Consider the following 15,992-nt stretch of genomic DNA (forward strand, 5'->3'; position numbering starts at 1 on the left):
GATCCAATGTTTACATTTATCAATATAAAGCATTTAATGAATAAGTTAAAAAAATGCCAAAATCTGTGAAAAGGCCCCTTTAACACCAAAACAAAACATCACCGAGAACGGAGCATAATACTATGTTATGTCAAATCAACTGATTCCTATACAAACATGGGTTTGTTGTAATTTAGAAAAACGGTACAATATGTGTCAGACCTTTATCATGTATTCTTAAAACAATTGTTTTAGATTTAAGACACAAAAATTGAATAAGCTTGAACTGTCTTTAAGGTAGCTGTTTTAAGAACAATTGCATACCCCTTTAAACGATACATTCACCTTATTCAGGTTCGCAATTGTGCCATAGAAAAAAGACCTCGCTAGATCATCCTAAATATACCTTGATACAGAATTGACATGCAAACGATGTTTCTCGGATGTATTAGGACTTGTCCTTTAATGTGATTGTATGGCTATGTAAAAACAAACATATTGTTGGCAATTTGACGACTGGACCATGTGGAAGGCATCCATTCAGCTCACAACCACCATCAACTCCTTTTATGTGCGCCAAAGTTTTATAAGCGAATTTACATTTGTTCGATTACATTTCAAATACCTGATGTTGTGCCGGTGATCGATGGATCATGAATCATACGCATTTCCAAATCAAGAATCCATTGAGCATAACGGCATGCCGGCTTTCCACGTAGAATCGTATATGGAAAGGCCTGTGCGAATAATGTATCAACTGTTTAAAAACCATTTAAATAATATCACTTTATATATTTCTTGATTAATTACTGAGTTAAATCTCTTTGCTAAATGTTCAACTTGCGTAAGTAACATATATACCTATATTTCAAAATATATACAATTAATATTAATATATAACTCACAGATGCAAATATGATGAAATTTTCAATACAAAGAACTAATTAGCTATTTCGTTTATATATACGGAGGAAATGCCCTTTACTTTTTATTGTGTGTATCAAAACTACATTGTTATTGATCCAAAATTAAGGTAAACTGATGAATAAACATTGACATATTGAGTCTGGACGCTGTTTCTTCTTCGACTTATATTAGTTACAGCTTATAATTTGGAGGCTACTTACTCAAAACAAAGTTCGATTAAACAACCGTCTGTAGCAATAATTAACGCGTTTCCCAAGTAAATATGGATCTATATAAATTTATTATATACCTGTTTACAGGTACAATGCACGCATCAACTAAATACAAAACGATATTTACAAATTTCGGAAGCCTTACTCTTTTATCGAGCTGATTTACTAGCACAACCATTAAAGTGGACTAATTTAATGACGTCTTCAAAGGAATATATCCAGTTTAAAGACAATCGAGGGTATGGCAAACATGTCTCCAAAATTATTGTTGCTGGATATAAATTTGAGAGAGCAGTAGATTGAAGCTTGCATCTTATTAAAACAGTTAGTGTTTAATTATATATTTTAAAAGTGGATTTGAAATCTGATCACATTTATGATATTGTATGAACATGCAAATGTAAATGACATCGTTCATGCGCGTAAGGAGCGTTTTTTGCTGTTCGTGTTGTTCTGTTCAAACGCATAAGTCAAATGAAATACGTTAACTGAACACAGAACTATACTAAAATCCATTCAAAGGTTTTATAATTATCAGAGAGACAAAACTCTATAATATCTATCATCCCATTGCTTCCATTAAAAGGTCCAATACAGCTTGATTCGTGTTTTCCAATTATAATAATTGGAAGGGATCCTAAATGTGTTCGCGCCATATGTGGTGTTTTAATGAGATAATTACATCCATATTTAAATAAAATATATGATTAATAATCTCTGCAGCTGTTAGAAAATGATCAGTAGCTCCGATATCGTTCTACTTGAGAAGGCGGTTCCTAATGGGCCATTATTCGTTTAGAGTAACATGACCGATGAGTTAGATTGGCTATGGGCGTAACTGGTTATATCATTCAACTTTAAAATAGTGAGAGTTCTGTTGGTAACAAACACTTTGGTTCCGACACTCGAATAAGTGCCTGTGAAGCAATAGAAATTCTACATGTAAGTGTTGAACATTTATATTTGTATATATATATATTTGTTGAACAAATATCTTTGTGTCATTATATTATTGGTCGTGTTGTATGTTAACAGCGAGGGGCTCAAACTAAGCATGATGTGGATGCTCAATAAGTTTCTGGCTTGTGATGCATATAATAATAAGACATGGGTTCTATTTAATGATTAAGCAATACTACTACTTCTACTACTACTTCTACTATTAATAATAATAATAATAATAATAATAATAATAATGATAATAATAATAATAATAATAATAATAATAATAATAATAATAATAATAATAATAATAATAATAATAATAATGTAATAATAATAATAATAATAATAATAATAATAATAATAATAATAATAATAATAATAATAATAATAATAGTAATAATAATAATAATAATAATAATATTTTTACAACAGTTTTTTTAATTAGTGTACGTGTAAATTTGGTGTAAATTTGCATGTGCTGTTTGTGTTGTATTGGAGGCATTCGTTTAACCAGTGTAGAGTTGTTGTGGTTAGTGCTTACATTTTCATTTTTTGTGGTTGTATTGTTTGCTTCTTGTCATTACTCATACATTTGAAATTGTGAATTATAAGTTTGAAGTGCTGTTATTCCTCTATTGATTAAGCAATCACCAGAGAAAACTTGATATATTATCACGAAATTGCTAGTTACGCATTAAAAATAGCGTACTCCTGTGGCATATTTTTAGAGTGTTTTCAGTACAGACCGCTACTTGAAACCATTTTTGAAGAGATGTCGCCATAAATTAAGTTAATACAATTTGGATTTGACGTTTTGAACACAAAACAGGTATGATGGGAAACGAGCATATAGCAACAACTAGCACAATAATTTTGTACATGCAAACATATTCTTATATAAATAACACCTAAATTAAATAGCACAAATTTCAAGAATTTATGTTACTTATCATTCTCTTGACTGTAAAAATGCATTTAACATCTTGCCTTAAAATACACATCCCATTTGAATTCATTATGATAAATGTTATTTTTATAATTTGTATTTACGTCTCTCTCTCATTATTACGTCTCAATGCCTGACTAAGCCTTTATTTGTCAGTCAGCATTCCGCTGATACATTACTGGCATGTATGTGCCCCGACCCGGGATCGAAAGGGAGACCTCTAGGTTTCAACGAAAGCACCTTATCCACTGAGCTACGGAGGCACAATAGAGAATACTTTTTATTTACGATAATACTTGTAGCCTTTTAATAGCACACTGAAATTTTTCATAATCAAATAAACTGAAAATTGTATATAGGCAATTTTTAATTGTTAATATGCAATATTGAAGTGATAGTTTATAACAGTCTTTTCTGTATTGTGCGTTTACATTTCACACATTACCGTTTATGCCAAGTCCAAACATAAGTTAAACCAAGCTTGCATAGTATTGATTTGATTAGCAAAATTTCTTTTGTTGTACGTTATGTTTAGATTTGCGTCACTGAACAGTAATGTATATGTTATTTTCATGAAACTATCATTTTACACCAATATTTAAATATGTGTCATTTTCATATGACAAATAGGTACATGTATATCATTATCGGCCTAATTCGCCATACAGTGCTGATAGATTTGTTGATTTGTTGACACATAAAATGTTTCTTAAAATGTTTGTATTAATAGTCTCTAATTATTTTTCTGAATCTTGTCCCCAGATTTCAGCAGAATAGTGAAGAACAGAGGTTACTGATTGATCAAAAAGATTTATATTTGCTTTAGTTCGAAACTCAATATTGGTTTACAACAGATAAAGGTCGATGAAGCGCTCTATTACCTTGTTGTGATATAACAGTTTCCGTTATCAAATAAAGTAACATCACAGTATTTGAATGATGTGACGATTTCTAGCGTGTCACCATATAGAGTAAAGTCAAAACTTGTTGGTCGATAACTTTTTTCGAAAATAACACGTTTTATTTATCTAATATTGATTTTCAGTATTTATCTATTTAAATAGTTTTCAATGTCATTTGAGATTAGTTGGGCTGATGTGGGCGATGTTAAAAACAGGACTTGAATATCGGCATAAGATACTAACGACAATTTTATATCGTTAATCAATATGATTCCTTCAATATTAAAATTAATGTCTTCAATAGTTTCAATGATGTCATTAACGAACATCATGCATAGTATGCTTGAGTACGGGTCGTCTAGTTCAACATATTCTTGAGTATATGAATTGATGTTTTCGGATATTTGATTGTTTAGCCTTTCCGCTGATTTCACTGATGAATACATGGCTTTGAGTGCGGAAGCAATTTTAGATCTTATTTGTGATGTTACTAAATTTTACTATTTTAATGAAAGATTGATTATCAAATAACATTTAACATAATCAATTAAAATGCAATTTATCCCACTTTTACAGCGAAAACTAATTTTGTTTATATGAAAAGGTTTACAAAATAAAAAGAGGGATAAATAGAATAATAGATTAGTGTTGATTATAGATCAGATCTATCATGCTCGGCACGAAAAAGAAAAAGCACTCGCAAATGCTCGTGCTTTTTGTTTTCTAAGCCTCGTATGATATACCTGATCCATAATCAACACTAACCTATTTTTCTCTATATAATTTTGACCAGATTTAATACCTTGTTGTTTATACTGTTACATAAAGGTCGCCGTGGTGAAATGGATATGGTGTCCGCCTAGTGACCGGGAGCTCACGGGTGGGAGCGTTCTTTCGATCGCCCATATAGACACCAAGTACTGGTTCTAGGCCCAGAAAACGGATTCAAGAGCATTTCAAATAAGTGGGAATTACTGTCTTTGCAATCGAGCTAAAATAAATAGGTTTAAACTATACAAAGATACAGTCGACTGCGCTCATTCCGTTTTGGTTACCAAATTAAAAGCCAGATTGTATTTTCATCTCAGGCCAGTCTCTTTAAAAGAATCTGAGAACAAATCTTTGATATAATATTATTAGCAGTTATTCCACGATAAATGTTTGCATTGCTCGGGTGTCCGCCTTTAAATATTGGTGAGATGAAACCCATTCCCCAGCTCTCAGCATATTGTGCAGTATCAAAAATGTTATTGAATATAGTTGTGAGGTACGGTTTAATAGAATTATGTGCTCTTAATTAAATATTAATTAATTTAAATATTATCGGGTTTAATAGAATTATGTGCTCTTTTAATTAAATTTTAATTAATTTAAATATTATCGGGTCAACTAGACTTGCAATTATTTGTTTGAAAACAGATGGACATATTTCCGACTCTGAAATTGGTCGGCCTTGACAGTCAATTGTATGATTTTTATTCATTCGCTTCGGAATGTGTCCAAAATTTAGTTCATTTGAATTTGTATTAACGTTGTTATAATCATCTCAATGTTTATTGTATTATAATATAAACGATTAATAAGCAAGTTCTTGATTATAAATCTCCTACAATAAAAGTGTACCATAAGATGCAATATTGTTCTATGTTATTCTCAATTTCTTCGAAAAAAAACCCAACAAAATCTACATCTCTCAAGACTTTTGAATTCGTTGGTGCAATCTAAGTGCAACATATGTTCACATCTTTATAAAAAAGAAACAACATGTTTATCCCTAATTTATTTTGACCATATAATGCCAGAATCATTAACTCTTATACTTGATATCTTATCTTTGAAAAAGGTTTTATAAAACAACAAAAATACCTCTGGCTTGTCAGCCTTTTTAACTCCATTAGATATATTCATAAGCATGTGTGCTTTCACAGTTTTGGATGGTTATTTTTTGCACTCTTTTTGTTGGTCCATGTTTCACTTAATACTTTAAGGACATGTTGATTAATATATTCTAGAAAGTCAATATCATTTAGTTTTTGCACAAGTCCATCAACCGTCCAAGAAATGATCGTTAACTTCTAATTATCCTAATTAGTTATCTCTATATATAAATACCAGTATGTGTTTTGTATTTTAGCAAGTCCATTCTCCCGACACTTCTTACACTTTTCAGCTTAAAAACTTTTTTATTGTTTGAGGAATAAATGCATTTTACATTGTATATGTTAATGATATAGAGGGTTTATAGAGATATTTAGTATGAGTAACATATGGACGTCCAATGATCGGTACATCGATTTTGCCCATTTGCGTACCAAATATGCGTTCATGTCATTTGCTTGCTTATTTTTGTTAAACATGTAATTTATAAAATATAATATAATATTGGGAAGTGCTCTGTGAAAATGGGGTTTAATGCATGCGCGTTAAGTGTCGTCAAAGATAAGCCTGTGCAAACCGGACAGGCTTATCAGGGACGACATTGTCCGCCTAAACTGGATTTTTGCTAAGAAGGGACTTTCTGTAAACGACAAGTACCATAAAACCGGAAAGTGTCGTCCCTGATTAGCCTTTGCGGACTACGCAGGCTAATCTGGAACGATATTTTACGAACATGCATTTTACCCCTTTTCACAGGGCACGGTCCATATATTATAATATAGGTTGATGACTATTGATATCAAATCAAACCTTTTCCTAAGCAATATCAGACTGGCCATATAGCACATCAAAAAGGCACCGATCATTTAATTAAGTATATTACTTAGAATAAATCTTTCAAATCATACTGAAGACGATTCACTGCGAAAAACTATAGAACTAAAATATGTATTCATCAACTATTTTAATATATTACCAATATATGAGTATGAGTGAAATTGCAGCAAAGTATTCACAACAAATGGGGAAATAGCCTAAAGCGCAAACACATTAATTACGTCTTGTACATTTTAATAAGATATCACGAGGTTAGCAGATTACATAAAGTCATTTTAAAAGCATTCGAAAGCCAAATTGTAGTTTAGATTTAACCCATTTATGCCTAGCGTCCTGAAAAAAGGACATTGCAAACAGCGTAGACACAGATGAGACGCGGCATAATGCGGCGTCTCATCTGGGTCTGTGCTGTTTGCTTAAAGGAATTTCTGTAAGAAATATTCTAAATATAGAAATTAATATACTAGACATCCCCAATTTTAGAAATAAATTGATCCAATTTAGACGGATGGGAGAGTCCACTAGGCATAATGGGTTAAGATTGCTCGAGAGCTTACCGACATTTCCAATACTTCGCTGAGAAAAAACTCAAGATACTGCGTCGTGCACATATGAGTCGTGCTGTGAGAAAACTGGGCATAATGCATGTGCGTAACGTGTCGTCCCAGATTAGCCTGTGCAGTCTGCGAAGGCTAATCAGGGACGGCACTTTCCGCCTAAATTGGATTTTTGCTAAGAAGAGACTTTGTTTTAACGAAAAATGTCATAAAAGCGAAAAGTGTCGTCCCTGATTAGCCTGTGCGGACTGAACAGGCTAATCTGGGACGACACGTTACGCACATGCATTATGCCCAGTTTTCTCAGAGCACGACTCATATTCTTCCTGAGACTCAGGTTTAAGTCAGACTCAATACTAGCCTAATTATCTTTGACCATCAACTTTCGCATGATGATCAACCTGATCTTAAAAAATGAGAGAAACTTAAAGTTGAGACAAAAAAACTCGCCTAAGTACGGTCGTTATTACCCAGGTCTTTCCAATGTATGGCTTATTTATTTTTAGTTCAGAATTTATGTAAAACAACTTCACGTGAAACTATTTGCATATAAACAACACTATCATCAATATTACTTTGGCGTGATTGGAGATGATGACGTCGAATAGTCGAATTGACGTCTCTACGTTTTAACTTTATATAAAATAAAATTGAAATCAAATATATAAGCCGTAAATTTCATAAACCAATCCATCTGTATATTAATTCCACAAGTTGGTAGTTGCATGTGATAAATCAATAATTTATAATGTGTGTAAATTGATTAAATACGCTTAAGTTGAAAGAAATACAATTCTTAATTATGCTATTCAATAAACTTCAGTACCGCCTTGATAGAACCTACGTGCTCTCAACTTCGAATTCATTCATCTGTATTTGTATTTTCTAATGACTAGTTTTTGTTATTTAATTTTATGTTGCTATGCCTAGTTACGTGACAGAAAATAATGTGTGTATTTAAGCATGAAGAATATGTACATTTGTCTGTCTATCTGTCTGTCTGTCTGTCTGACTGTCTGTCTGTCTGTCTGTCTGTCTGTCTGTCTGTCTGTCTGTCTGTCTGTCTGTCTGTCTGTCTGTCTGCCTGCCTGTCTGTCTGTCTGTCTGTCTGACTGTCTGTCTGTCTGTCTGTCTGTCTGTCTGTCTGTCTGTCTGTCTGTCTGTCTGTCTGTCTGTCTGTCTGTCCGTCTGTCCGTCTGTCCGTCTGTCTGTCTGTCTGTCTGTCTGTCTGTCTGTCTGTCTGTCTGTGTGCCTGTCTGTTACAGTGAATATACTTTTTTGTTCCGCGTGTCGCTCCGAAAATGAGCCGCTTCGTGGGAAATTGCTCCGTCATTCTTTTTTTTGTACTATTACAGCTCAACCATGAACAAACTCGTCCTGGTGCTCCTGCTTGTAGGCTGCGTCGCTCTGCTGACTCTGCTGCCACAAGTTGAAGGTGAGTTGTCGTCGCTCTGCTGACTCTGCTGCCACAAGTTGAAGGTGAGTTGTCGTCGCTCTGCTGACTCCGCCACAGGTTACTGCAGGTGAGTTGACGTCGCTCTGCTGACTCTGCCACAGGTTACTGACAGTGAGTTGACGTCACTCTGCTGACTCTGCAACAGGTTACTAAAGGCGAGTTGTCGTCGCTCTGCTGACTCCGCCACAGGTTACTGACTGTGAATTGACGTCGCTCTGCTAACTCCGCCATAGGTTATTGCCGGTGAGTTGACTTCGCTCTGCTGACTCTGCAACAGGTTACTAACGGTAAGTTGACGTCGCTCTGCTGGCTTTGCCACAGGTTATTGACGGTGAGTTGACGTCGCTCTGATGACTCTGCATAGGTTACTGACGGTGAGTTGACGTCGCTCTGCTTACTCTGCAACTGGTTAATAAAGGTGACTTGACGTCGCTCTGCTGACTCTGCAACAGGTTACTAAAGGTGAACGTCGCTCTGCTGACTCTGCCGCAGGTTGCTGTAGGTGAGTTGACGTCGCTCTGCTGACTCTGCCACAGGTTACTGAAGGTGAGTTGACGTCGCTATGCTGACTCTGCTGCCACAAGTTGAAGGTGAGTTGTCGTCGCTCTGCTGACTCCGCCACAGGTTACTGACTGTGAGTTGACGTCACTCTGCTTACTCTGCAACAGGTTACTAAAGGTGAGTTGACGTCGCTCTGCTGACTCTGTCACAGGTTACTGAAGGTGAGTTAACGTCGCTCTGCTGACTCTGTCACAGGTTACTGTAGGTGAGTTGACTTCGCTCTGCTGACTCTGCAACAGGTTACTAAAGGTAAGTTGACGTCGCTCTGCTGACTCTGCAACAGGTTACTGTAGGTGAGTTTACGTCGCTCTACTGACTCTGCCAAAGGTTACTGTAGGTGAGTTGACGTCGCTCTGCTGACTCTGCCACAGGTTACTGTAGATGAGTTGACGTCGCTCTGCTGACTCTGCCACAGGTTACTGTAGGTGACTTGACGTCGCTCTGCTGACTCTACCACAGGTTACTGTAGGTGAGTTGACGTCGCTCTGCTGACTCTGCCACAGGTTACTGTAGGTGAGTTGACGTCGCTCTGCTGACTCTGCCACAGGTTACTGTAGGTGAGTTGACGTCGCTCTGCTGACTCTGCCACAGGTTACTGAAGGTGAGTTTACGTTACACAGGCTACTGTAGGTAAGTTTTTTTTTAAATAATATTTTAGCTAGGTAAATTGCATGGATACTTCGGTGTTGGCTTTTTCAACAGTCATGGATGAAAGTTTCAAAAGCCTGGTAAAGTGCATGCTTATTTACAAGTTATTTGTTAACGCATACAGTAAACAGGAATCGGGGAAAAATCAATTTAGTTAAACGCAATATATTGTATTGTCTTTGTTTTAGTTCAAAAATCCACATACCATATATAATACCATCCGGATTGCTGTAAATTGCAACGAGGCAAAGCTTTGTATCATATCATCGCGACATCTAGAATCAATGGTGCTATTTGATCAGCAATACTATGGTGATGAAATGTTTCGTGCGGAACAATACTAATTTCCAACGGCAAGCGGTAATTAAAGGCGACGCCTGACATCTGAGTATTTTATTGTCGAACTATTGTGATTATATATGCCATGAAGAGCAGCATCAACAATTGAGTGTCGTCTTAAAGAGTCGGTTATCGTTGTAAAATGTCTTAACCCTTTGCATGCTGGGAAAGTTGTTGTCAGCTAAAATGTCGTCTGCTGAATTTCTAAAATTAGTATTTTCTTCCATTTTTTTCAAAGAATACTATCAGAATAGCAAACAGTTTGGATCAAGATGAGACGCCACGTTTTGTGGCGTCTTATCTGGATCCAAACTATTTGCAAAGGTCTTCAAAATTCGGTTCCAGCACTGAAAGAGTTAAGTCATGTCGTAGCTTTGATTGTCATGTGTCGACCTCGCACGGCAACAGGCACCATTCAAATCGGCGCACAATACGACATTTTAAATGGCGAGCGTTATTATATCGCAAACATTGTCGACTTAAGCCCATGGTATAAGACAAACGAATTCAAAATGGCGCGCGACATTTCAGACTACGCACAACATTCTTTCGAAGCTGCTTGTGGCAGTTTTTTTGCAAATAAGGCTCATAGTATCATCGGAAGTAAAATAATTAATGTACTTATTTATTCAATGTAATACCATGAAAAACGTTGGCTCCGGTTTCTTTTTTACACGAGTTTAGCCTTATGTTTTGATATTCGTTCTGAAGAATTCTGGGAAATTAAACAGGAACTACAAATTCTAAAATGCGCCATATCATACCGTAACAATTTTGCCCTTCCTGTTCAACGGAATTTCACAAAAAATATATTGATAAAATAAAATAAGATTAAATCGATAATAATAATTACACATACGTAAACGGTATTAATATTTAACACATGACGTTCACAAAAGTGTATATTACTCTGACGTCATATTGAATCTGGGATTTTTATCAATGAATCGGACGTCATTTGTTTATTTTCTACGAATTAAATAGACGCAATATTGTTATGTTACGTACAAAAGAATTACATATCAAGTGAAAAACGCTGATTGAATCAATATCACATATTAAATGTCAAAATTTGTTGTCGAATAACTTGCGGTCAAAGTTATAGATGCGTGTTATAAAATGAAAGAACGTTGTTTGCTAAAAGTCTTACACGTTACCTCACTTGTTTTTTAATAAAGGGATCTTTTCACGGTTTGGTAAATTGACAAAATTGAAAAAAGTTGTTTCAGATTCGCAAATTTTCGTTTTAGTTATGATATTTGTGAGGAAAAAGTATAATTGAACATTTATCATGGTCTAATAGAGTCATTATATGCATCTTTTGACGATTTAAAAACCTTAAATTTATAAAGCGTTGCAACGCGAAACGATTGAATAATTTTGAGAGTTCTGTTGTTGTCGTTTAAATTTGTGAAACTACGAAGATTGCTTATATAACGTATAAAATACGCACTGTAGGCTAATGCGTTTTTACTCCAGGATTCCGGGGGTCACTGGTTCGAGTCCTGACGCAGCCTACTTTTTTTCCTTTTTTACATTTTATTTTTGATTTTTTACTGCAGCTTTTAAAATCCAATGTTTACATGTGTCAATATAAAGCATTTAATGACAAACTTCAAAACATGCCAAAATCTGTGAAAAGGCCTCTTTAAGACAAGGAAGGAAATCAAGCTTGGATTTTGATGCTACGAGTATGGAGAAGCCTTATGGTTTGACAATAGTTCTTAAGAATTCCGGGAAAATTAACCGAGAACTGCACTTGCTAAACCGCAACCGATCACATCGTTAGCAACTAAACGTTCTATTTAACGACATGTAACACACAACTATATATATTGCTATAAAATCGTTTATAATATTGATAAAAAACGTAAGCATTACATTTTTATTTAACCTGTGTCTGTAAGCATGTTATATTCAGTATATTATACCTCACATAATTTTTTTTTCTTCTTTGCGTATATATTAAAGGTTACATTACACTGAATCATTGTGTATCCCTCCGTGGTCCATTCGAAAGTAGTGCCTATTTCTAAATACTCTATTCTTATTGAATATAAGCCATTTAACAATGTGAGACATGTCTTTTGTGGTTATTTGTAATATCCTGTATGTGTCTGGAGTACTTTGATGCCTTTGATTGGAAGCTAACTTAAAAGATGAACTTTTGAGGGTGTGTTTTCTATTGTGTGGGGCTTTTGTCGAAATTAGGATTCCGAAACACGTTTTTCTACGGTGGGTTCATTCGACAGCGATTTACTTTCTTAGAAGTTGCGAGACGGTATGTTTTTGATTGCAATTATTGGAAGATGACAGATCCATCTTTAAAATGATACCAGGTTCGGAAAAATTGATACGTCGGAAAGGCAAGAAAAATGCTGTGAAAGTTGTCAGTTTAATAATGGGACCCTATGGGAATCGGAATTAGTGTAATATAACCTATAAACAACACAGGTCCGTTATTTTGAATAGTGCCCGGTAAAGATGCGCGCGCATCTAGTCAGCTGGCGCTATACAGCAATGTTAATCTGTGTTTTACACCGGGATATTTTATTAATAGTAACTGATGAATAATAATGGAATTTATATTGTGTTATTTATTTTTATTTATATCGACATCTATCTGCACAAAAATGTTCGGTATAATACAAGAAATAGAAAACCTCACTTCGGGCCCAATTGCAGAATAGTGACCAGCCAGGCAGCCCCAAATAGTATATATTGGCCTCAGCTTAATATTTACTATTTGGGGCTGCCTGGCTGGTCACTATTTTGCCATAGGGCCCTTAGTGAGGTTTTCTATTTCTTAAATAGTATCGATAAATTAATATGACTTCATATTGGATCTTTGAGTTTTATGACATGTTGAACCCTACAATAAAAATATCCGCACCATTATAACGATTCAGATAAAAAAAGTATCTTTTTAGCTAAAAATTGTGTCCATTAACTCATGTTATAAAAATGTCCTGAAAATAAGTCTGTGCAGTATGAAATCACTTCCCTTTACCGACTCCAAATACGGACCTCGTACAAACGCATGCGCACATGAAACAACTGTTTTGTTTACGTTCGATTGTAGAAAACTAACCCAGGATATATCAATAAATTTTTCATGACATGTCTGTTATTATTAACGAATAAATCCAAGAAAAAACCCCATATATTTCGTCCGGAAAATACTTTCGTACCAGTATAGATACTTCGCACTTGTTATTTATTATCTACGCAACCCTACTGCTGCACATGGGTGTTTCGACAGAAAAAAATCTGATATAAAAATGATATTTCTATAGTTAACGTCGATATGCCTCTATGACTTGCGATTCTTTTGCTTTCTATATCCTTTTTCAGCGTCGTTCCGAAAGTCGCCGTGTTATTGCCAACAAATCTGTGGTGATACGGAGACTGACACAGGCAGCTGCCCAGATAATAAGCCAGGGAAATTTTGCTGCTATCAACGTTGATAATTGCAAGTATTCATCATACCTTTATTTCCACATAGAATTACTACTCCTTTAACGGTAAACGATGTTTTTCATAACGCAAATGATATGGTACAGCGTCCGTAAGGAATTGTCTTGATCCTTCACCAGGAACGACGTTAGTTATCGCTCAAAATAACCCATTTATGACTAGTGGACTCTCCCATCCTTCTGAATTGGATCAATTTATTTACAAAATTAGGGATGTCTAGTATATTTATTTCTATATTTAGAAAATTTCTTATAGAAATTTCTTTAAGCAAACAGCGCAGACCCTGATGAGACGCCGCATCATGCGGCGTCTCATCTGGGTCTACGCTGTTTGCCAAGGCTTTTTTTCTAGACGCTATGCATAAATGGGTTAAACATATAGCTTCCATGCAGAGATGTTGATTCGTTTGACACGTTAATATCTTCACTGCTCACATTGATCTCAGATTTTAGAGTCGCTTATTGCGCTTTACTATGCTATAAAACTATAACATAATCATCGCTCTAACGATGCATTCAGAGTTTTCTGATTCTAGTTTCTTTGTCATTTTGTTTTGGAATACCACAAATACGGCGTTCATTGCAATACAATTGTTTGTCATTTTGCTGTAAGACAGAACATAAGGTGATTATAATAGCTCACATTGAGCCCTTCGTGTTCAAGAGAGCTAATAAAATAAATATTTTTACAGAGCATAAATGTACTTAAGTAATTATATTCTATTTCAGACTCTCCCAAGACATATCCTGAAACGACCGTCTTGTTATTAGTTTGATAAACTATTGAAATGAAGAGAAAGCATCCTATCATAGTGTTTGTCAATTTCTTCAACATGTACACGTTCATTCAAATGTTTAAGAATTGAACTTGCCTCGAGTACCTTACATGATAAGTATAAACCGGCTACGCACGTATATGTGTGCATAAATAAAGTAGATTAAATTGAAAGTATATGAACCGCGCTCTTTGAAAAGGGGGTTTAATACATGTGCGTAAAGTGTCGTCCCAGACTAGTCTGTGCAGTCTTCACAGACTATTTGGTGACAACACTTTCCGCCTAAAGAGTATTTTTGCTAAGAAGAGACTTTCTTAAACATAAAATATCATAAAAGCGGAAAGTCTCGTCCCTGATTAGCCTGTATAGACTGCACAGGCTAATCTGGGGCGACACTTTGCGCACATGAAGTAAACACACCTTTCTCAGAGCGCGACTCATATATAGAGTATATACATATCATGTGTGACGCCGTTGGGATTTTTGGGTTAAGAGCTTATTAATTAAATTATGCTTGTATTTCGCACCAAAACAACTTCAGTTAGTATCGTTCAATATTAGTGCTGTGATACCTGCAGAAAAACTGAAATCAACGTATCGACGTCATGCTCTATTTTAGTCTACTTTAAACTACGCAGATCGTTATTGATGAGTGATTTTATGAACATTAATATTAATCTACAGACACATATTCAATTAATTAAACAATGTTGACAACTTTTACAACACTTTTCTTCTCAAGTCTTTAATGCAAAATAAAATTGTTTATTTAGCAATCAGCATATGAACATTATCAAACGACTAAAAAATCTTAGCTCTTCTTTGAAAACCGCGTGAGTTAGATTCTCTCATATTTTTTAGGAGACAAGGACATTGATATGAATGAAAATTCAAAATACGTTTTGCCAGTAGTTTTCAGTTGATCATAGTATACGCGATTGATAATGCGCATTGTTCTAGTCTTAAAACCCGTTAACTAGACTATACGCAGTTTTGCGGCTGCATTTGCACCAACGGTTTTCCAGGATTTTAGCACAGACCATATCTATGCCTTATAATTGGATATAATATCTAGTTTTTTTCGCAGAAAATGTATCAGGAAGCCGCCGTTAAAATATAATAAGCCCAAATCGCGACAAAATTCAATCATTCTGTTTTCCTAGAACAGCGACAAATGCGACTTAAAAAACAACAACAAAAATATACAGCACACTCGGAATGGATAGGGATTTCAAGTGACCCTATGACGTAGAGGTTTGGTAGAAATTGAATAAGTTTACTAAAGCAATAAATAATGGTCACAATAACTCAACTTTATTTCCTTTGAGACAAAGCAGAGAAAGAAAATAATCCCACTACATTATGAACAAGTTACAAGCACTACAAACACGTTAATTTAACCAAAGATTTGGCAGAATGGCACACAATGCACGAAACCCCTAAAATGTAATCTATTCATCGGGTTACATTTTTTTTGTTTTAACAAGCGTCTATCATAAATAATAAAGGCCGTGCTCTGTGAAAAAGGGGTTTAATACATGTGCGTAAAGTGT

General features: G+C 35.0%; 1 long non-coding RNA gene across 1 annotated transcript; it reads left to right on the forward strand.

Moving 5' to 3' along the window:
- The first annotated feature begins 1,934 nt into the window (after window positions 1-1,934).
- LOC127848983 (uncharacterized) lies at window positions 1,935-14,471 on the forward strand. Its single transcript, XR_008034832.1, has 4 exons — window positions 1,935-2,060; window positions 8,539-8,618; window positions 13,542-13,663; window positions 14,393-14,471. It is a non-coding gene; the product is annotated as an uncharacterized LOC127848983 (long non-coding RNA).
- Window positions 14,472-15,992: the final 1,521 nt, after the last annotated feature.

This window comes from Dreissena polymorpha, chromosome 1 (genome assembly GCF_020536995.1).
Source record: "Dreissena polymorpha isolate Duluth1 chromosome 1, UMN_Dpol_1.0, whole genome shotgun sequence".
In the NCBI taxonomy this organism is placed as follows: domain Eukaryota; kingdom Metazoa; phylum Mollusca; class Bivalvia; order Myida; family Dreissenidae; genus Dreissena; species Dreissena polymorpha.